The 23,573-nt window shown below is 40.1% G+C and overlaps 1 long non-coding RNA gene and 1 pseudogene across 1 annotated transcript; one reads left to right on the top strand and one right to left on the bottom strand.

The window, feature by feature from the left end:
• Window positions 1-6,909: 6,909 nt before the first annotated feature.
• LOC140497067 (uncharacterized) lies at window positions 6,910-19,872 on the top strand. The gene is made up of 3 exons (XR_011964518.1): window positions 6,910-7,465; window positions 11,023-11,271; window positions 17,987-19,872. It is a non-coding gene; the product is annotated as an uncharacterized lncRNA (long non-coding RNA).
• LOC140531151 (multiple myeloma tumor-associated protein 2 homolog pseudogene) lies at window positions 11,296-16,028 on the bottom strand (annotated as a pseudogene).
• Window positions 19,873-23,573: the final 3,701 nt, after the last annotated feature.

Genomic DNA, 23,573 nt, shown 5'->3' with positions numbered 1-23,573 from the left:
CACCACTCCAATTCCCTGATGATATGCAAGAAAACCCTGCGAGGAAAGTGAAATGTAACATATTTGGCCTTTAGGCAGTAAGGGCCGGATAATCACTGTTACCCAGAGCTGCAAAAGATATTTTCTTCCTTGTTCCTCTAATTTATTATATGATATTTTATATCTAACTCATCTATTTAGAGCTTATTTCAATGTATCTTGTGAGATGATAGTCTCTACATATTTTCTGCCAGTCTGTTTTCTTGTTTTTCTAGCAGTTCTTATTGAGGGGTGAGTCCTTATTCTAATAGCTAGGTCTTTAGGGTTATTAAACACTATGCTACTATGTTCATTCTCTTGTATAAGTTGTGTACTTGATTGTTCCACTGATCAATCTCTGTTTTTTAGCCAGAACCAAATAGTTTGGATGATTACTGTTTTGTTATATGCTTTGAGAATTGGAACAGTGTCTTCTTAATTCTTTCCTAATTCATTGTATTACACAAATGTAAATTTTATGAAAAGCCCACTTCTGGAAATGAGTGACGGTATGTAACAGAGGGCTCTTTCCTTCAGAGAATATACAGGTATTCTGTCTCTGTTTCTTGTGTGTTTACTATATAAGGATAAAAAAGCCATTTAACTGGACACAAAACTGAACCAACCTGTAACCAAGAATGAATTTAAATTCATTCTAGCTGCAAAATTGCATAAATTCTATAAAACAATGGCCTCCAATTTTTTTCTTTTTACCATGACCCCTTTTCCTTCCTCCTCCCACATTAGATATCAGTGAAGTTTTATGATCGTAAGGCCTAAATAGGAAATAGATCAGATTGTCCCAGGCCATTCAGTCTCTTTTTCCCCTACTGCCCACCCTTCCTGTGAAGTTCAGGCTAGAACCAAAATGACCATTGCTGACCTCTTTCCAAAACTGGTGACCAACCACATATTTAAGGTATTATTCTTGATAAGAAGAGATGCGCTACTGTTGATAGGGTCAATGCTGCTCATGTTTTAGGGAAGATCTTCTGGCTATCCCCTCGCTTTCTAAAGAGTCCTGTTTTCACCTGCACTGATTTCTGTTTGGCCTAGAGATTGGGAGAGCAAGTCTTTCACTGAAGATCCTTTCCAATCCTGCTATGATAGCTGATACGTTTATGTTGTGGGTTTGGAAACTCAGGGTTTAATCTGTGAAGCTTCTCAGTAATCAACCCACTTAGAATATCAAAATCTGCCTCATTGAATAGGATATCTTTGTTTAATGCAATGGAAAAGAAAACTCATCAAAAAAGACTTGAGTTCATGCCCTTAAACAGTCAATAAAATTATCTTTCCCTCTTTATTGGACCTCTGCTTTCCCCAAGGAACAATCTATTCCTCCAGACTTATAGTACTACCCTGATTAGGCCTCCCCTTCAAGTAGTACTTATAAGTTCTTAGAGAATCAAGCAACCTTCCCCCCTGGTGAGCCCCATTTTCCTCTGAGATATCTAAAATCTTCCTGTCAAATGCTAACCACATCCAGAGAAAGAACTCTGGAGTCTGAATGCAGATCAAAGCACACTATTTTCACTTTTTGTTTTTTTCTTTCTCATGGTTTTTCCCTTTTATTCTGATTGTTTTTTTCATAACAGACTAATGTGGAAATATGTTTAACATGATAGTACATGTATAATCTATATCAGATTGTTTGCGATCTTGGGGAGGGAAGGGGGAAAAAAATTTGGAACTCAAAATTTTACAAAAATAAATGTTGAAAACAATTTTTACATATAATTGGAAAAAATATAATTAAATATATTTTTAAAAAGTCTTAGTATTATTATCCTGGATGAAATTTCCCTGAAAAGGGAAAGAACTTAGGGTCTCAGTAAAGTTGATCCCTTTCCTACTGACTTCCGCAGTCCAGATGGTCATAGTACAAGTAATGGACAAGGTTTAGCATCCTCTGTACCAGTAAAGGGTAAGTTGAACAGGGGGTGGAGTAAAGGCAGGGACTTGCCTGAGCTGTCCCCAAACCTTCCAAATACCTTTAAAAAGTGACTCTAAACAAATTCTAGAGCAGCAGAACCCACAAAAAGAAAACATGAAACAAATTTCTAGCCCAAGAAAACTTGGAAGATTGGCAGGAAAGGTCTGTCTCATGTAGGTAAGAGTGGAGTGTAGTCTAGCACAAGCCACACCAGTACAGCCCCAGTCCTGGCAAACCAGGAGCAGGCCTTGGGATTGACTGAATCAGCAATAGCAACAGGTGCTACCAGAGTTCTCAATCTAGCCACAGATAGTAATGGGGCCGAACAGCTGGTCAGAAGGAGATTACAGAGGTCTTTTTGCTAGCACTGGGGTAGGATTCTGTTGCCTTGTCCATACATGGATCTGGGTGGCAGTCCTCAGATAAGGAGGAGCATCAGTGGAGGAGGGACACTCTTCACAGTTCCAGGGCAGAAAAGAGTGCTTATGGTTGCTCATAGACCAGAGTACAGCTCAGGAGAAGTCTCCTCAGACCATACCACCTTGGAGGAACTGAAAAGTTACAGGTCCTCAGAAATAACTCTGAAAACAGTTGCACAAAACCTCTGAAGACTGAGACATTTTGCCCTCCACCCTGGAAGCAGAGCCTTACCTTAACAAAGAGTTAAAAAGTCAAGTAACAGGCTGGGAAAATGAGTGAACAATGGAAAAAAAAATCTTTGACTATAGAAAGTTACTATGGTGACAATGACGATCAAAAAACATACCCAGAAGAAGACAACAAAGTCAAAGCTCCTACATCCAAAACCTCTAAGAAAAATATGAATTGGTCTCAGACCTTGTAAGAGCACAAAAAGGATTTTGAAAATCAAGTAAGAGAAGAGGAAAAATTGGGAAGAGAAATGAAAATGATGCAAGAAAATCATGAAAAACAAGTCAACAGCCTGCTAAAGGAAACCCCAAAAATACTGAAGAAAATAACACCTTTAAAATTGTACTAACCCAAATGGCAAAAGAAGTCCAAAAAGCCAATCAGGAAAAGAATGCCTTAAAAAGCAGAATAAGCCAAATGAAAAAAGAGCCCCAAAAGGTCACTAAAGAAAATAATTCTTTAAAAATTAGAATGGAGCAAATGGAAGCTAATGACTTTATGAGAAATCAAGAAAATATAAAACAAAACCAAAAGAATGAAAAAATAGAAGACAAAGTGAAGTATCTCATTGGAAAAACAATTGACCTAGAAAATGGTTGCAGGAGAGATAATTTAAAAAGTATTGGAATACCTGAAAGCCATAATCAAAAAAAGAGCCTAGAAATCATCTTTTTAGTAATTATCAAGGAAAATTGCCCTGATATTCTAGAACCAGAGGGTAAATAGAAATGGAAAGAATTCCTGATCACTTCTTGAAAGAGACCCTAAAAGGAAAACTCCTAGAAATATTATAACCAAATTCCAGAGTTGCCAGGTCAAGGAGAAAATATTATAAGCAGCCAGAAAGAAACAATTCAAATACTGTGGAAACACAATCAGGATAACAAAGGATTTAGCAGCTTCTACACTAAGGGATCGAAGGACTTGGAATATGATTTTCCAGAGATCAAAGGAGATAGGATTAAAACCAAGAATCACCTACCCAGCAAAACTGAGTACAATACTTCAGGGGAAAATAATGGAACTTCAATGAAATAGAGGACTTCCAAGAATTCTTGTTGAAAAGACCAGAGCTGAATAGAAAATCTGACTTTAAAAAAAAAAATAAAGAGAAGCATGAAAAGGTAAACAGGAAAGAGAAACCATGAGGGACTTATTAAAGTTGAACTGTTTGCATTCCTACATGGAAAGATGATATTTGTAACTCATGAGATCTTTCTCAGTATTAGTTGGATGGAAATATATACATACACACACATATGTATACGTGTATGTGTATATTTATATGTATATATGTAAAGAAAGACAGAGGGTACAGAGTGAGATGAGTATGAAGGGACAATATCTAAAACAGAAAATTATGGGTTGAGAGGAATGTAGTAGGAGAAAGAGAAGGCAGAGATAGAATGTAGTTAATCACAGTAACAGCAACACTATGTGATGACCAACTTTGATAGACTTAGCTCTTCTCATCAATGCTGAGAATTAAATCTAAGACAATTCCAAAAGACTCATGATGGAAAATGCTACCCACATCCAGAGAAAGAACTATGGAATCTGAATGCAGACAGAAGCAAACTATTTTCTCTCTTTTTTTATTTCTTGTGGTTTTTCCCTTTTGTTCTGACTCTTCTTTCACAACATGACTAATGTGTAAATATGTTTAATATGATTGTACATGTATAGCATAGATCAGATTGTATGCTGTCTTGGGGAGGGAGGTGGAGAGGGAGGGGAAAGTAATTTAGAACTCAAAGTCTTATAAAAGTGAGTGTTGAAAGCTAAAAATAAATTTTAAAAAAGGTTAAGGGATATTAAATAGTTATGATACTGATTCTATAGCACTGGTTGAATAATATTAAGGCAATATTTACCAGGTGATTAATATCGTGGAAAACATGCTGGATGGGAGCTCAGAAGGACATTGTTACTAGAAGAATCTCCAAAACCCCTCAGGGTGACCCATAGAACACTCAGGGGGACACCTGAATTGAGAGTGTCAGTAAAAGTGGGATAAGGACTACTACCATCACTATATCACCTCACCCCCTGAGACTACCTACGTTCCTAAAGCACAAACCAAAGAACTATCAGTCTTTGCTCGTATCTGAATCTTGGTGACTCCTTTGAGGGGTTTTCTTGGCAAAGACACTAGACTGGTTTGCCATTTCCTTCTCCAGATCATTTTACAGATGAGGAAACTGAGACAAACAGGGTGACGTGACTTGCCTAAGGTCACACAGCTAGTAAGTGTCAGAGATCACACTTGAACTCAGGTCTTCCTGACTCCAGGCTCAGAACTCTATCCATTGCACCACCTAGCTGCCTCTTCTTTAGGCAAATGTAATCAAGTAGGCCTCTGGGCTGGGGTTCCTCAATTAGCCCCTAGACTTTTGCTATAGAGCCTGTTGTCCTGCTAGGAGAAAGAGCAAGAGAGCCTGATTGGACCTCTTCATGGCAAAGTTTCATGGAGCATGGTTCCAAGGAGTCTGGTGTTCCTGGGCAGATTTCCCCATTTGTCTGTTTTTGTGTTTCCTTGTGGGGGGTGAATTTCTGGGAAAAACTTATGCATTAGACTGTGCTTGTAAGTTACCCAAAGTCTTGGACACACAGAGAATACCCAAGAGCTACTATAATTATTACTGGTTTAAGTGGTAGCTGGCTCTGGAGGGTAGAAAAAGGCAAAAGAGAAAAACGGTGGACCTATTATAGGGGCAAGAATGCCTGGAAACAGTTTGGTAGGAACTATCTCACTCTCCCCACCCTCCAATCCCTAGGGAGGCAACGAGGCATCTGTCCAGTAGCACAGAGAAATTATTTCATTTTTTGCCCTTTCCGATAGATTGAGAAGCAGTAGTGATCTACTATCCATTGGAGACACTACCCAGTAAGCCAACAACACAAGGATTTGCCAACAGGCTTTTTGAGTTTATTTAGCCCTGTGTAGAATTTGAGGGGGCAGCTAGGTGTCACAGTGGATATAGCACTGGCCTTGGAACCAGGAAAACTTATCTTCATGAGTTCAAATCTAGCCTCAGACACTTACTGTGAGACCCTGGACAAGTCACTTTACCCTGTTGGGCTCAGTTTCATCTTCTGTAAAATGGGCTCCAGAAGGAAATGGTGAAACATTCCAGCATCTTTGTCAAGAAGATGCCAAATGAGGTCATGAAGACACAGACATGATGGAAACAGCTTCATAACAACAACAAAAAAATTTGATCTCACCTAATCAGGTAATAAATGTCTTGGAAAATATCATCTACTTCTTTTGGAGCAGGAGACTTTGGGGAAAATTTCATTTCTCCCTTTCAAAGCCTTTCTCATAAAGTAGCCTCAACCTACGTCTCTCAGTATTTCCCTTCTTGTCCCCTTTACTCCCATCTTGTTCCTCATGTTCACTCTGTAGTTTCCTACAGTAGAGTATTTGCAGGGATTTTTTTCATTGTACCCAGAATGCCTTTTCCCTCTATTTCTGTCTCTATAAATCCTACCAATTTTTTCAAGGCCCAGTTAAAATACCTTGTTCTCCTAAAGGCATTTCCTGATTCTTTCCCTCATGAAGTAATCTTTTCCTTTTTAGGGAACCTAAATCATTTTGTACCTTTCTAATTGTACTTTCATATTACACCTTATATAATAGTAATTGCAATAGGTGATTGCTAAACTTTCTCCTTTTAGACTGCTAAGCTCCATGAGGCCAGGACTGTGCCTAATTTTTCTATCTCTCCCTTAGTGCCTTGCAAAGGACCTTATCTATATATTAGGCACTCATCCTCAATACCTATAATGATTTCTGACATTTATGTAGCACCTTAAGGTTTCCAAAATGCATTAATCACATTTAATCCTCACAAAAACCTCATGCTGTATGTGATACAGGTATTATTATCCCAGTTTTAGAGATCAGAAGAATGAGTTTGGGACAGATTAAATGGGATGCCCAGAGGCACCTAGGTATTAGAGTATGAAGTGAAATTTAAGCCCCAATCTTCCTGGTTCAAATCCTATCACTTTATCCACTAAGCCAAGTTGTAAACAAATAAATACTTAAGGAAATGGAGGTTATAGCACTTGGTGTCACTCAGGTTGATTGTGTATATGAAGGACACAGACGGTATCCCAGCTTCTCAGGTAGGAGTTTAATTTGCCATTTCCCAATCCTGCTTAGTTATCATCAATGATCTTCTTTTGGTTCCAGAGATAAATGATAACATTTAGTTACTGAAAATCTAAGAGGACAATGGGGAGATTTAGATCACTGCTGAATGGGTAGCCTTAGTAGAACAGGAACTAGTCAGAAAGTGAATTTTCCTTCCCTGCTATTAATACAAAGAACAGCAACATTTGAGGCAGTTTCTATCTTATTAGGAGAAGACACAGAATGTTGGAACTAAAAAATCTCAACTCTTTCCACAGCACCTGAAATAAGACAATTAGAAGGTAAAGAATGAACCAGGAAAGCTGGGAATGAAGAATGTCATTTAGGAAGAGCTCCTGATAATGGAGTGACTGCTGGGAGGGAACTTTTGGAAGGACAAACTGGAAATAGAAAATCCCAATTGAATCAGCCATTGATAAAGCAAAGAATAGGAAGAAACTGCGGTGACAGAGAAAGGGACTTCCTAAAGGAGGAGGGATAAGAGAAAGAAGAGTAAGATGTACTCGTGACAAAAGTCCATCCACATTTTTTTCTTCTCCCTTGAACTCTGTCTTGGCAGGAGCGGTTGGCGCCTGCGCCAAAATCCTGGGGCAGATTTTATAACAACCTCTAGGGCAAAATTCTCCAAGTCTCCCAGCTTGGCTTACCAACGTGACTGTACATTTAAGCTGATACTCCAAGTGAATACCATACCATAGGTAAGTAAATACCCACATATTTATTTATTTATACACACGTCACATGTCAGGGACTTAGTAAGAAGGTCCCACAGACACTTATTTACAAATCTGTGGCCATTATGTGACCAAAGTATTTAAGCTTCAGCTTCAGTATGTGATCTTCCAGTGAGGAGCCCAAATTAATAAAGTATTGACTGATTTGATCTCCTTGCTGTCCAAGAGACTCTCAAAAGTATTCTCCAGCACCACAATTTGAGGTTTGCCATTTTCTTCTTCAGTGGATTAAGGCAAACAGAGATTAAGTGACTTGCACAGGGTCACAAAGCTGGTGTCTGAGACCAGATTTGAATTTGAATTCGAACTCCAGGCCCAGTGCGCTTATCTGCTGTAGCACCAAGCTGCCTCCAACTAGACCAATATTCTGACCTAGCATCCCCCATTAGGGGGGATTTTCAGTGGGAAAAAGTCCTAGGTTGGAAGCCAGATGATCCAGCTCTACCATTAGCTAGCTCTGTCGCCATGGGCAAATCACTTTACTTCTGGGTAAGTTCTTCATCTGTAAAACCAGGGCAACATTTACATTAGCATTTTTCATGTTTCCAAAATGCTTTACATACATGATCTCAATTTGACTCTTGAAACAATTCTATGAGAAGATTTGTTGTAGCTTTTTGTCCTGACTTACGTTCATTTCATTAATAAGGACCTCCCTCTGTAGAAGGAGATTGTAATTATCCTGTAATTTATAATCTTATAATTTAGAGAGTGGCCAGAGGCACTGGGAGGTTAGTGACTAGACCAAGATCACACAGCCTGTATGTGTCCGTAGTGGGCCTTGAACCTTATTGATTCGGAGGCAGGCTATCTATCCCTAATACCAGGAAGGTCTTTGTGTGGCAGGGACTTCAGCTATTATTATTTTTAGAGGAGGGAAGTGAAGCTCAGGGAGAATAAGGGATTTGTCCAAGGTCACACAGTAAATTTCAGAGGCTGGATTGGAACTCATGTTTTCCTGATTCTAAGTACTCCATTTTGTCTCTCTGTGTATACAGTGAAGGACTTTCCAAAGCATCTTCCAACTCTGACATTCTATGATTCTCTTCCTAAGTGCAAAACACTAACATTTTGGCTCCTGAGTCCAGGCAAAGGCTACAGGTCTAAGGCCCATTTTGGCAAGTGTTAAATTCTTTCTTTCCTTTGGTTAACAAACATTGATAAAGCAGCCATCAGCCTCCTTCTGAGTCACAAGACTCTCCCAGCACTTGCATAACCTAAACAGGTCCTGGAATGTAACCGCAAAGCCCTGGGTAGGCAAAGATTGGCCCCTTATGTCTTCCTCTCTAGCCCTCAGGGTTACCCTCTTTGAATTTATATTTTCCCTGGAGCCTACATTGCCTGGTGCTCAGTGGGAAGCAACGAACTCGCTGCATTAGCTGTTCCTTAATAGGCTCACTCTGTGGAACCCAACATCCTTCATTAATCCAGAAAATGAGGGTTGTTTTCAGAGATTTGGAAAGCTAATTATTTCAATGATGGGAATTAAGACTCATCTGGTACCAGACACAGATTTTGTTTGGACTCCCTGGGGAGGATGAGAACCTGGGCCTTGCACAGGTGTGCAACACAACACCCAGCCACTGTTCTTTTTGCAGAGGGAAGCAGCTGTTACTCCTAGCAACCAGTGATAACGTTTCTCTGTTGCCTAATGCGTATTGTCTCCCTTCCTGACTTCCCATGGGTCGAAATGTAATATTTGAATTCTCCATTTAGTGCGGTTTTCTTGTCTTTTCTACATTCATAGGAACACAGCTCTAGAGGTAGAAAGAGCTGCTCTAATCCAGCCCCCTCCTTTTACAGAGGAGAAAACTGGGGCCCAGGAAGACTAAGTGATTTGCCTCCAGGGTTATGTAGGTAGAAAACGTAAGAGGTGGAATTTGAACCCTTTTCATTGTACCACATGATTATTTACTTTAAGCATTTCCTGCAATTTGTTCAAGAAAACTCACTTTACCTCACTTGGTTTTGAAACTGCTCATGTAGTAAATAAGTGGCAGGATACCTATCTAAATACATTCATATATGTGTATATAATATACATACATACACATATAATACCTATATGTATACACATACATACATATACGTGTACTTATAATTGTTCAGTTCTTTCAATTGTGACTGACTCTCCATGCCCTCTTTTGGGATTTTCTTGGCAAAAATACTGGAGTGGTTTGCCATTTCCTTCTCCAGCCGATTAAGGCAAACAGAAGTTCAGTCACTTGCCCAGGGTCACACAGTTAGTGAGAGGCTGGATTTGAATTTAGGTCTTCCTGACTCCAGGCCCATTATTTTGTCCACTGAACCATGTATACATACGTAAAATCCTTTTTTGGAGATCTGGACCTGTTGAAGAAACTTCCCTCTACCAATGTACATCAGCAACATATCTGAAACATAGAGTTTTACATCATGGATTCTTAACATTTTTTTGTATCATGGACCCCTTTGTTAGTGTCATGTAACCTATAGACCCCTTCTCAGAACAGTTTTAAATGAATGAAATAAAATACATGCAATTACAAATTATATTAAAATAATTATTAAAAAAATTTTAAGTAAATAAATTCACAGATCCCAGCTTAAACATCCTGTTATAGAGCTACCTATGGTACTGAGGGGTTAAATGATTTGTCTCAAACCAGTCATACGTGTCAGAGGCTAGACTTGAACCCAGGGCTTCCTCCCATCTGAGTCACTGGTCCATCCACTATGCCAGGCTGCCTCTCAAATAGGTTTAACGCTCCCCTTAAAGTAACTTTGCTCATAGTTAATCCCACTTTGAGCTTTTATCACACTCTGGCCTAAGGAGCTAGAATATCAAGAAGTCAGACACAAGGGGGTTTAAAGAAAGAGTAATGGAGTTTAGGATTTAAAACAGGATGTATTTTTCCTGAATAAGGAATACTACTGTGCTTTAAGAAAAGATGAACTCAATGATCTTAGAAAAACATGGAAAGATTTGCATGAAATAGTGAAGAACGAAATACGCAGAACCAGGAGAATGTTCTATGTAGTAACAACAATGTTGTGTTGAGAATGAGTTTGAGCAAATAAGTCATTCTGACGATTCTAAATACCCAAATTAACTATAAAAGGCATATGAAGAAAGATGCTATCTATATCCAGAGAAAGAACTGATAAGCAGAAGTGTGTATAGAATAATTTAGCATATATACCTATTTGTGTCTAACAGTGGCTATCTCTAGGGTGAGGAAGGAAGAAAAAACAAAAAAAAGAAATTTACTTGATAACTTTGTTGTATGTTTGAAGAGAATAGCAAGTTATGCAGTTTCATATGCAATAATCTTTTTTATCGTGCTATGAATGAAAAATAAAATAAAATAAAAAAAATAAGGATAAGGCAGTTCCATGCAGGCATTTCCTAGTAATGCAGTTAAAAGAGGCATGAATCAGTAAGGCACAGTCTCTCCAGCATCTCTGGGTGGCTTTGGCTTCCCAAAACAAACACTTTGTGGGAGGTAAGTCAGATCTTCCTTTGTCACTTTCTGATCCAGGGAACAGAGTTTATCTCTTCTGTGTGTGTTCTGAATGCTGCCTCTGGAATGCTCTCAGCCTACTCCAAGATCCTGATAAGGTTCTCCCCGGAGCACAGACACAAACTAAAGATGTTGCCTGAGATTTCCTGGGCTATTTAAATAGCTGAAATAAGGAGTTTGAAACCTGAATCCTGAGCAATTAAAATGACTGGAGCTTGACCTCAGAACTGAGATAAGAAAAGGCACCTCTCTCTCTCCTTTGAAGAGGTAGGAGACCATGGGTGTGGACTATTACATATATTTGGCTTGAGTATTGTTTAGTTTTGCTGAACTGCTTTCCCCCCTTTCTTTCTCTTTTTTGTTGTTCAGTGATTCATTAGTGTCTGACTCTGTGTCCCCTCCTGGACCATACTATCTTAGCAAAGACACTAGAGTGGTTTGTTTTCCTTCCTTAGTGGATTAAGGAAGAGGTTAAGTGACTTGCCCAGGGTCACACAGCTAATGTGTTTGAAACCAAATCTAAACTTAGGTCTTCTTGACTCCACACCCAGGGCTCTATACCCTGAGCCACCTAGAAAAACCGAGATTAAATGACTTACCCAAGGTCACTTAGCTAGTACTTGTCTCAGGTAAGGTTTGAACTTAGGTCTTCCTGACTCTTGGAACTTTTCTCTATTCACTGAGTCATCTAGCTGCCTCTTCTTTCTCTTTTATTTTTTTATTATAAGGGATGTCTCAAGAGGAGGAAGGAGGAATATATTCAGAAATGAAGATGATGTAAAATCAAATTTTTAATAGGTAAATCAATAATCAATCAATCAATAATTATTGAGTGCCTCCTGAGTAGTAAGAAAAGGGCTTTTGAAAGTGTCATGGCAAATGAATGCTGGCTTCTCAGCTAGACTGAGCTGCATTCCTTCACAGGCCCCTCCTTTCCCCCCTCTGGCTTCAAGAAAATTGCAGCGTTTAAGTCACTGAGCCTGGATTAAACCTCAATCATTACAGGTAGATGAGGCTTCCCTTTGTGTTGCTCCTGAGTCGTGCAAACCCTTTCTGTGGGGGTAAACCCATCTCTGGTGGTCATCAGATGTTTCCACTAATAGACCTCAGTGAAAACAACAATAAAAAATTAATTAAGAGAAGAGGTTGCAGCTGGGATTAGAAATGGAGGCTCATTTAACTGGATGGCAGGTTAGAATTGTGGTGAGCAGCTGTACCAAGTCAGTGGTTGTTATAGATAGGACCCAGCTTTTAGCTCTGGGGAAAAACCCCAAACCTCAATGGACTCCTTGTACACAACTGTTTCCTTGGAAGTGATGACTGCAACTATTTCCCAGGCTGGATCACTAAACTCTATTTACTTTTACCTATGTCTCAACTCAAAAAGGCACAGTTTCTTCCTGAGTGACAAAAGGAAAGAACCATATCTGTAGTCAAAGTAGTCCAGTGGCTTTGCCTATAAAGATAGCAAGTTTTGTTTGCTCGGTGTAAGACTATGAACATTTTATAATTGAATAGATAATGCTCTTTCTGGAAAATATTTTGGAACTGGGAGAGAAAAAAATCACTAAACTATACCTCCTTTTTGAGCCAGGACTGGGCAGTTACTCCAAAGAGGTAAAAAACTGATAGAAAGATGCCTTATATTTCAATATATTCAAACAAACACTTTGGTGGTAGCAATGGTTCCCAGTTGGGTAATGGGTGAATAAATTATGACTAGAATGAATATTATTGTGCCATAAGAAATAGTGACTGTGAGGAAGCCAGATGCAGAACCCCTTTATCCAAGTTCGATGGATGCCTTCAGGACAGGATAAAATCCTCAGTATGGCCCAATCAGAGGTCTGTAGCTGAGTCTGTAAAGACAATCTCTTTCTTCTGCCACCCTAAAGGAGAGAGAGCTGAAATCTTGTGAGAAGTGAGCAAGTGTTCTGAGAGGGAGAGTATGAGGACCTCCCCAGTAAGACCAAGAGAGGAGGAGAGGTCAGCTTTGATGGGAGCCCACCCAGGGCCTTGGCTTCTACAGTTGCTGCTGTCCTAACTGGCATCTAGATGCCAAGAAAAAAATATAGCTGAACTATGTGGAAGTCACCCAGAACATACAGAAGGGCCATAATTACTGTTTAGAGCAGGGCTTCTTAAACTTTTTCCACCCAGGACCGCTTTTCTCTTTTCAGCAGCTGGTATTATGTGGCCTGAGGGCATGCACAGTGCAAAGTGCGCATGTTGTATGTTCAGACCCAGGGCCCCAGTAAAGTTTCAGTGTTGCCAGAAACACCTCAGATTCATTACTCATTTGATTTACAATTAATTTTTGGTCATTGTGTGTTCAGAAACCTTTTACTATTGCAAACTCACAGTTTAAGAAGCACTGGTAAAGGATGAAACTGGGGACTTTCTTATTTTCCTGTCTCATATCATTCTGGTTCTCATTATGGGCCTATAGCCCTAATTTTAATTTCTTTAAGAGTTTGTTCACATTTTATATTTTCCATGTGTTTTCAAGAGAAACTGATTTCTCTAAGACATTGTTAATTGTTTGTTTCCTGGAGGAGGGGTAGAGGGTGATTTAAATGTAGACTAGGAGACCTGGTTAGATGGAGGGAGAGAAAGCTGGGTGGAGCTAAACAAAAGGGAATTTAATGGATTCATATTACTGTAGCTTCCCCAAAGGGGAGAATAAGTTCAAACACAATTCTGAACATAGGAGTCCTCTCGTGGGAGGAGGTTTGATAAGTGAATCTGAGACAGTGGCCACAGGCAACTTCTTTCCCAGGTTTAAATTAATCTTATCCAATTGCCTACCATTTTCAGAAAAGGAGAGGGGAGGGAGGGAAAAAAATTTGGAACTCAAAATCTTGTAAAAATGAATGCTGAAAATTTTCTTGACATGTAATTGGGGTTGGGGAAAATAAAATACTATTTAAAGCCAAAAAACCGAATCTTATCCTCCATGAGGGGCAAAGTGAGTTCGTTAGAAATGGAAAAGTCAGGGGTACAGGGGATGGGAAAAAGGACCTCCATCCACCTGAGAATAGGGGCCAGAGAGGGAGAGTGGCTAGTTTTCCTCAGATGAATTTCATCTAGCCTCATCCACTGCTAGACAGAGAAACATGGGAAGACTTATATGAATTGATGGAAAGAGAAATAAGAAGAACCAGGAAAATAACAGGCAGAGCCTCTACAATAATGTATATGAAAAGAACACATGGGTATTTCATAGGGTTGTCTTCTTTTCTCTCTGTATACTATTTCAATTGGTGATCTGTCAGCTCCCATTGATTGTTTTTTTTTCAGGGACTCAGGAAAAAGCTTTATTGGGAGGGGGAGGATTGGATAAGGAGCAGGCTCAGCCCCACTGAGGGAAGAACCCAGCATCTCTGCCCTGCCCTGGCTCTCCAGAGGCAATGGAGAGTTCCGGCTTCTCCTGAAGCAGGTGTGCAGGCTTTGGCTGTGCAGCCCAGGGGAACAAGCTCACAGGAGTCTAAGACAGAGGAAAGGAGGCGTCCCTGTGTGTACCATCTGCTTTCCATGGCCAAGGTTGAGTCATCTGGTTCATACCACTGCCTCCTAGTGCCCAGGCTGAGCCTCAGGGCTCCGGTTCCTTCTCTTGTGGCTAGGGGAGAAGCAACCACTGTCCAAAGAGTCTGGATTATGCCTGCTCCTGGGTGCCTAGGACCTAGAGGAAGGGGAGGGTGAGACATGGTGTTGGGTGGCTCTGTGTCTATCTGGGGAGGGGAAGGAGGATGATGAGGTGGAGCGTCTCTTGGAATGTTTTTCTTCTCTTTCTTATGTTTCTTCTTTTTCTTCTTCTCTTTCTTGACTTTCTTGTAGTTTTCAGGCCTCACGTGTTTTCCACTTGGCCACCTGTGGGGCTGATGGCATCGCTGTGGCACTGCTCTCCACCTTGTGATGCCCAGCTCGACAACTTCTTTGTCTTCGTTGGAGAGCTTCAACTGGCTGGCAGAGCCTCGGGATCCCCAGGCCTGACAGCTTGTCCACATCCTTCTCCTTAAGATCAGTTCCTTCCCGCTTGCATATTTCCACAGTCCTCTTTGCTCAGGCCTGTGGATGCTTCATCACATTCTTGTAGCCTAAAGCAGTCAGAAGGGCCTCCTGCTCAGCCTGACATACAGCAGCTAGATCCTCTTCTCGGCTCAGGGACACATTGCCTTCCTTGCCTTTGGAGTAGCAGGTGAGGTCACAGCCCTTCTGCCACCTGCCCACATGAGCCATCAGGCTGTTCTCCAGGAAGTTCTCCCTCTGTTTTTCAGTCTTCTCATCTTTCCAGTTGATTTGGTCTTGGCCACCTCACACACACCCATCTTTAAGAACAGTCTATAAGGCCAGTCATCCTAGTACTCCTCCTGTTGCTCCTCCAGATCTTCAGGACCATCTCTACCCCTCCCTCCCTGTGTAGCCCCTCTTGGACCTCAGGCTCCTCAAACCAGGCCCAGCTTGACTCACCAAGTTTTGCAGCTTGCCAGAAGGCTCTTCCACTGCCCCACAAGTTGCTGGACAGAAAACAGTAGAGCAAGAGTGGCAACCAGGGCAGAGCGAAGGAGAATGAGGCTGCTGTTATAGCCCCTGCTGGAGTGGGTCCATGGATTTAAATATCATCTCTACACTGATGATTTGGCTGTCTCATAGACATCCAAAACTCAACATATTCAAAGATGAATTTACTATCCTTCTTAAGAGGAAGGGTTTTAAGAATTTAAGTAATCCTTCCCTCTTCCTAACTTCCCTATTACTGTTGAGGGTACCACCCTTCTCCTAGCTACTCAGGCGTTGACCTAGGTGCCATCCTTGACTCTTCACTCTCTCTTCCCCCCCACCCCCAACTGTTCCCATATCCAATCTGTTGTCATGATTTTATCTTCCTGACATCTCTCCCATATATCTTCTTTCCTATGATACTGCCACCACTCTGGAGCAAGCCCCCATGGTCTCTTACCTGGACTATTGAAATGACTTGCTGGTTGGCCTGCCTTCCACCTTCTCTCCCTACTCCAATCCATGGTCCTTTCAAAATACCTTCTTAAAGCCTAAGTCTGACCATGTCACTTCCTATTCAATAATATCCAGTGGCTCCCAATCACCTCCAGGATTGAACATCTACTTGACATTCAAACCCCTTCATAACCTGTCCACGTGTACTCTCCTAAACCAGTAACACTGGCTTTGTTGCTGTTTCTCTCTTAAGACGCTATCTTTCAGCTCCCCGTATTTTTTCTGGTTGCCACCTGCCCCATTTCCAAAATGTTCTCCCTTCTCACCTCCACCTCCTGGCATCCCTGGCTTCCTTCAAGTCTCAGCTAAAATCCCACTGTTAACAGGAAGCTTTTCCCAATGCCCCTTAATTCTAGTGCTCTGTTGATTATTTTAAATTCATTGTGTTTTTGGCTTGTTTGTACATATTTGTATGTTGTCTCCTCAATTAGATTGTGAGGTCCTTGAGAACAAAGACTGCCTTTTGCGTTTCTTTGCATCCCAAGCTCTTAGCACATCAGCTTTGGACCTTTGGCATGTAATAACTGTCTATTGACTGACAAAGGGTTGGTGGAAGAGAAAAAAATGCTTAGCAGAGAACCACCTATGCAATAAGATGGAGATCTTATTTAAGTTGTTTTGCTTAATTGCTTTCCTGTATGATGAGGGAAGTCTCACTGTGATGGGAGAAATAGGGTGAGAGCCCCAGGCAGGAAGTACATACAGAAAAGACTTTGACCCAGCAGCATCACTAGTAGGTCTATTTCCAAAGATGATTAGAGAAAAAGGGGGAAAAAAACCCCTCTACGTTTAAAATATTCATAGCAGCTGTCTTTGTGGTGGCAAGGAATAGAAACTGCAGGGATACCCATCAGTGGGGGAGTGGCTGAACAAGTGGTGGTATATGATGATGGAATACCACTATGCTATAAGAAATGCGTTTGGTGATCTTAGACAAACATGGATAGACTTGCATGAAATGAAGAACGAAAGTGAGCAGGACAAAGAGCATTCTACAGAGTAACAGCAAAGTGGTTTAAAAAGAATTTTGAGCAACCAAGAACTTTTGGCTATTATAAATGCCCAAATTGACTGTAGAGATATTATCTGCATCCAGAGAAAGAAGTGATAAATAGATAGAAAAATTTTACACACATGGATATGTGTATGTATATAATATTATGCACTATATATTTAAACTTTATCATATATTTAATTTTATTATGTATTTAAAACTATTGTATATTTAAATTTTATTATATATTACATTTCATGTTTAAACTTTATGATACATTTCAAAGGAATAGCAAGTTGTACATGCTATATTTGTGATTTCATGTGCAATCATCTTTTTAAAAATTATTATAGTATATTATGGAAATGCTTGTTTTATTCCATAAATTAAAAAAAAAATCTTTTAAAAGACTATGATGTAGAAACAAGACACCAATAAAACTTTTTTAAAAGACCATGCTACATCCATGGTCTGGTACATAAGCAGACTCTAGCTGTGGTCAAAACACCTGTCATAGTCCTCATCTCTATTAGAGTCATTTTTGGACTTCCTGAAAGTTAGATCTTAAGTCAGTGTTTAGGATGAAAATTCCCCTATAGTCAAAACTGTCTTTGAAAGTCCCTTAAATTGCCCCTCCCCCAAAATACAGTAATTATCCTTAAGTAGCTATTAACCTAAAGGTGTTAGGGTCTCTTTAAAAGGAGGCAGTATGAATCTGAGAAACAAATGAATATAAATTTTATTTTACCAATACCTAAGTAAGCTGTTATGAGGAGAGAGGCAGGAGGGACTCTTCATTTCTATTTAAATAGAAGAAAATAAAAACCAGTAAAGACTTGGCTGGAGAGAAACCTGGTGACTGGGGGGAAAGGGAGTGGGAAGAAATGCTCTTGAAAGGGTTTCTTGTATGTGTAATGATATCAGAGAGCAATCAGGCCGCCATGTAATCGTTTCTTTGTCTTGCTTCACCAGGAGGCAAGAGAAGACACAAGGAAGTCCAAGGGAATACAATAGAGGGGCCTTCTGACTGACGAGGAAGGCTGAGAAGGCCAACTGAGACTGGCCCTTTCATCATCTCTACCAGCGTAAGCAGAATGAATAGACTGAGTATGATGAAGAGATTCTGGAACCATACAAGCAGGGAGATGGTTACTTTATGTAAGGACACCGAGGAACTAACTAAAGGAATGGCAGATTTATACATTTCTTGACCTGTTCAATGAGGTGAATGGCAGACAGGATTTTCTGGTGGGGTAGTGGTGGGACCATGTAGAGCTGAATATGGGTTAGGGAGAATGCCCACCTGCAGCAGTTTCATTACATGCCTTATTTTGTACCCATAATCAACCAACACTCCATCACATTGATCTGGGCCCAAAAGTCAGTGTTGTGTTCTTTTATTTGTTGTGGTCATTTTGTAAAGAATTTTGGTTCTGCTAACTTATTCTGCGAAAGTTTCTATTTCCTCTTTAAATTTCTCCTAGAACTTTATTGAGGCCTCTCCTCTGTACTTAACTCACTTTCTCTCCTGTCACTGTGACTTGTGTCTATGCTTATGTAGCCCTTGCTGCATGTACAATAAACTCCTTGGGAAGAGTCTGTGGTGTATTGATCTTTCTGTCCCATCACTGAGGACAATGCCTTGCATGTAGAAGGTGATGAATACACTTCTGTTGACTTAAAATAGTGAAGCATCATGGAAGCTTCTTTGAGAATTTTTTTTAAAAATCGGGAAAAATTATAGTATGGTATAATGAAGAGAATGCTGTTTAGGGAGTCAGAAATCCACATTTTAATCCTGGTCCAGCTGCTTTGATCAGCCTGAACAAGTTATTCTTTTTCTCTAGGCTTCAGATTCTTCCTCATTAAAATGATTCTTCAACTTACTGACTTCAGGACCCCTCAACTTATTTTATTTTAAAAACTTTTTTTAAAAAAACTTATTTTAAAACTTGTATTTTTATTTATTTCATTAAATATTTCCCAGTTACAATGAAAATATTTTTAAAAGTCATTTACCCTTTAACACTCTTAAAAATGATGGAGGATCCCCAAAACTTTTGTTTATAAGGGGTTATATCTATTGATACTTACTGTATTAGAAATTACAATGGATACATTTTAAAGACTATTTTAAGATAATAATACATTAAGATAACGATATCCTTCATGGTTTCTCCCATTCATTTTAATTCTTTTATGCAACATGACTAATGTACAAATGTGTTTAATAAGAATGTATGTGTAGAACCCATATAAGATTGCATGCCGCCTTGGGAGGGAGAGGGAAGGGGAGAAAATTCAAGACTTATGTAAGTGATTGTTGAAAACTGAAAACAAATTAATTTTAAAAAAGATAATATCTATTCCATGTTAACATTAAAAAGATCTTTTTATGAGAAGCAACTATATTTTGACATACAAAATATTTAGTGAGACAAATGACATTGTTTTACTTATCGCTTCCTTTTTGCAAATGTTTAGCTTAATAGGAGACAGATTTTTATATCTACTTTTGCATTCAGTCTGTTGTGGTATGTTGTTTTGGTTGAAGTATATGAAGAAAATCTGGCCTCTCATAGACAGGTATCTGAAAAAGGAGTATTTTGATAGGTAAAGTTTTAATGTTATTATGAAAATAGTTTTGACTTCATAGATCCTTTGAAAGGGCTTTGGGGAACCCTGGGAGTCCATAGACCACACTTTGAGAGCCACTGGATTACATAATTGCTGAGATGTTTCCCACCTCTAACATTTGTGATTCTGTGACAGCACTGGGTATTTTCCCTACTGATTCAATCAATCGGTTAAGTAGCTGATAGAAGGCACACATATCTGTGAAAATTTAAATAAATGATTGTGAAACAGTAAATACATGTTGTGGGTACTCAATTTCAAACTCATTCATCAGGCTGGGGTATGAGATGATTCAAAAGTGAAGAACTCTTGATGTTGGAGAATAAAATATTTAGTGGTTTGGTCCCAGCATAGAATGACATCAAAAAACTGTTCCTATTTCCCTCTTTATCTATTTCTATTGGGAGCATCTTCATCCTTCAATCACCCACATTGGCAACCTTGGAGTCATCCTCCACTTTATCCTCATTCAATTCACGCATACAATCAACTGTTGGGTCCTGTAAAGTCTTTTTTTTCAACATTTCTCCCATCCATACCCTTCTCTCTATCCACTTAGCACGACCTTGCTAGTCCAAACCCTTCATCCCATTCCACCATTGCCATAGCCTCCTAATTTGTTTCTTTCCATTCTGCCTCTTTCTACTTTCCCATCTATCCCCACTCCTCAAAACCTGAGGCCTTCTCACCTGGCAGTATTCTTCTGCCATACCAGGCTCCTTCTCCCATTGATGAGTTCTTTTCAGGGCTTCCATTTTGAGGAGAAACTCTCCTGGCCATGATTTACTCCCCTCCCAGATGTACTTCTGACTCTACCCACTTTGACACCAAATCTCCCTCCTCCACTTCCCCTCACCCATCCCAGCTCTCTTCTAGAATCTTTTCCTGTGGGGCAGCTAGGTAGTGTAGTGAAGAGAGCTACCTACCCTGAAATCAGGAGGACGTGAGCTCAAATCTAGCATCAGACATTACCCTGTGTGGCCATGGGCAAGTTATTGAACCCCCACTTGCCGTGCCTTCTCCCTATAAAAAAAAAAACACAATAAAGAGAATATTCTCCTATGTAAGGTCCCCAGGGGGGAGGAGCTATCTTTTTTTTTTGCTTATGTTTATATCTCTAATACTTAGCACAGAGCCTTGTACATAGTAAATACATAACAAATACTTATTGCCTTGCCTTTTTGCTTGCCAAAAAAATTTTCCTAAAGCACTTGTCACAATGCAGGTAATCAGGGGAACCCTCTGATCTTTTGGCCTGAGGTATTTCCCATAGAGCTGAGCCTGCAGGGAATGGCCCATGCATCATGCCTGGAGCTGAGCCTCTGCTTTGGCCCCTTCCAGTGGATCCCATAATTCAGTATAATGAGTCTTGCTAAAGGGTATATGTGACCAGAGAACCTAACTGGTTCCTATAAGCCTGTGAATGAGAGTGGGAGTGATGCACCAGAAAAAGAGTGGTTACTGAACCAAGAAGACCAGGCGTAAAAGGTAAAACATTTTTCATTCTCATCCTTTCTTCCCCTCTTTCAGGCATCTAAGGACTAAAGACATCCTATCCTTCCTTCCATTTAGGAGGAGAGAGTATTGCAGTGGATAAAATGCTGGAGACAGGAAGATCTGTGTTCAAACCCGCCCTCAGAAATATACTGGCTGAGTAAACCTGAGAAAGTCACCTAATCTCTGTCTGTCTCCGTTTCCTAAACTGTAAAATAGCCCCTACCTCCCAGAGTTATTGTGAAGATTAAATGAGATAATATTTATAAAGCACTTAGCACAGTGCCTGGTACCTAGTAGGTACTTGCGTCTTTTTTTCCTTTCATTTTTCCCTCTATTCCTCCCTCCCTTCTTACTTCTTCCTTTCCCTCCTACCATCCCAACAATAACATTCTTGTCTTGATCTCAAGCCTCTGGCTGCTGGTTCTGTTTTATGTTTCTTCTTTAAGCATAGATGACGCATAGCTATCGTGAGATGAACATTTCCAGCTTTGGCAGCCACCTCAGGAGCTGGAGATATCCAGAGTCATTGAGAGGCCTGAGCCGTTGCAGGAAGAAGAACTTTCTGTAGCAGCACCTCTTCTTAGAGAAGAAAACTATTGTCAGGAGGGTAAACCATGATCCTGGGGTTATTGATCCTTAGGAGCAACTAGCTCCTCTCACCAGACTGAGCTGCTGCCCAAATTGTGTAGACCAAGATGGAAATGAAGTATCTGTTCATCAGCCCAATAAAGTATTTTATGTTTTAAGTATCAACTCCTTGGGAGAGTATAATGGGGTCACAAGCTTCCATGAATCCTTCCAGTGCTACATATACTTTCTTTATATGTTTGTAAGCTTCTTTGTAATCAGTTCCGAATCCACAACTCCTACTGGCTAGTGTTTTGCCTCCAAATCACCTTGTTACTATTTTGTAGATACAAGGAGTCATGTGTCCTCCTGCTAGACTATAAACTCCTTGAAGGAAGGAACAATTTTTTTTTTGGTCTTTGAATTTCCAGTGCCTACCTACTATGATGTCAGGTACATAGGAGGCACTTAATAAATGCTTGTTGATTGATAGTTACCGTTTTGCGATTTAAGTATTTATTCATGTGCACTTGTTAGTCTTTTGAGTTTTAAGCATTTCTTTGTGGTGGAGAAAATAAATAGCTGACCTTTTCATGCACTCTACTATTTTATACATTGAGTAACTTTCTAAAAGTGCTCTTGTTAATCTCCTTTGGGGAGACCCTAGACATGAGTCATTCCTAAGCTTTCTTTTAGAGATTTTTCTTGGAGTTATATAGTCTTTGTTTGGGGAGTGGGGTATAATGAGCCAGACAGTTCAGGAAAGATCAGACTCCTTTCTCTTTGAAGTTTCTTTGGAGAGGGCATCTCCCTCTGGGTTGCCCGGGTCTGATCTTGTCATTACCTGGCTTAAGAAGTCTTCTCATTACCTTTAACATAAAATACAAACTTCTCTTTTTGGCATTTAAAGCCCTTGACAGTCTGACTCCAGCCTACCTTTCTAGACTAATTACATTTTATTTCCATTCATGTGTTCTTTGGTGGCATCAAACTCTTCTCTTTGCTGTTCCCTGTATACAATTTCCCATCTTCTACCTCTGTGTTTAGAAGATTTTTACCTTCTGACCTCTTGGAACCCCAAACATTCTGGGCTCGAGGGCCACCTTTTTTGCCCCTCCCCAATCCATGTGTATTTATTATTTCATATAGTAGGAGGAGGGCAGCTAGGGGCATAGTAGATAGAGTGCTCACTGTGAAGTCAGGAAGACTCATTTTCATGAGTTCAAATCTAGCCTCAGATACTTACTAGCTATGTGATCCTCGGCAAGTCACTTTGATGAGGGCGGGCGGGGGGAGGGGGTAACAGGAACTCCAAGACTGGAATTCCCTGCATGGGCTATCTGGAGAAGAATTCATGGACTCAAGCATTGTTGAGGTCAAGGTAAAGATTTATTACGCTTTTCAGTGGGCACGAGTTCTTGGGAACCTGCAGCCTTAGAGGGGTAGGGGTAAAGCTTAGATAGGATATTCTACAGTAAAACATGTGCCAAATATGTGATTCAGGGCGGGATTAGGGAGTAGTTAAGGAGTGGTTAGTTCTTAAAGGAACATACACGTCTGGTATCTACAGCAAAGGTATTTTACCCAGAGTTCATCAGGAAATAGCCCAAGGGGGCGCTACACGGATGTGTGGTTTTAGGGTGAAACATCACTAAGTCAACTAGCAGTCAGGACTGACTAAGGAATACCAGGCTGCTCTCATCCATGTCTTGTAAGAAAAATAAATGTAAGGGAGTATACATATATCTAAGGATACATATGATGTAGTAAGTAGTAAATGCCGTTTTGATCCAGCAGATCCTCAGTTCAGCCAGCACACAGCTGGTTCAGACTAATAAATTCTATACGTACAGCTGGC

This window comes from Notamacropus eugenii, chromosome 3, assembly GCF_028372415.1.
Source record: "Notamacropus eugenii isolate mMacEug1 chromosome 3, mMacEug1.pri_v2, whole genome shotgun sequence".
Classification (NCBI taxonomy): domain Eukaryota; kingdom Metazoa; phylum Chordata; class Mammalia; order Diprotodontia; family Macropodidae; genus Notamacropus; species Notamacropus eugenii.
Note: the sequence above shows the minus strand (reverse complement) of the source record. Positions and strands in the feature narration are given on the sequence as shown.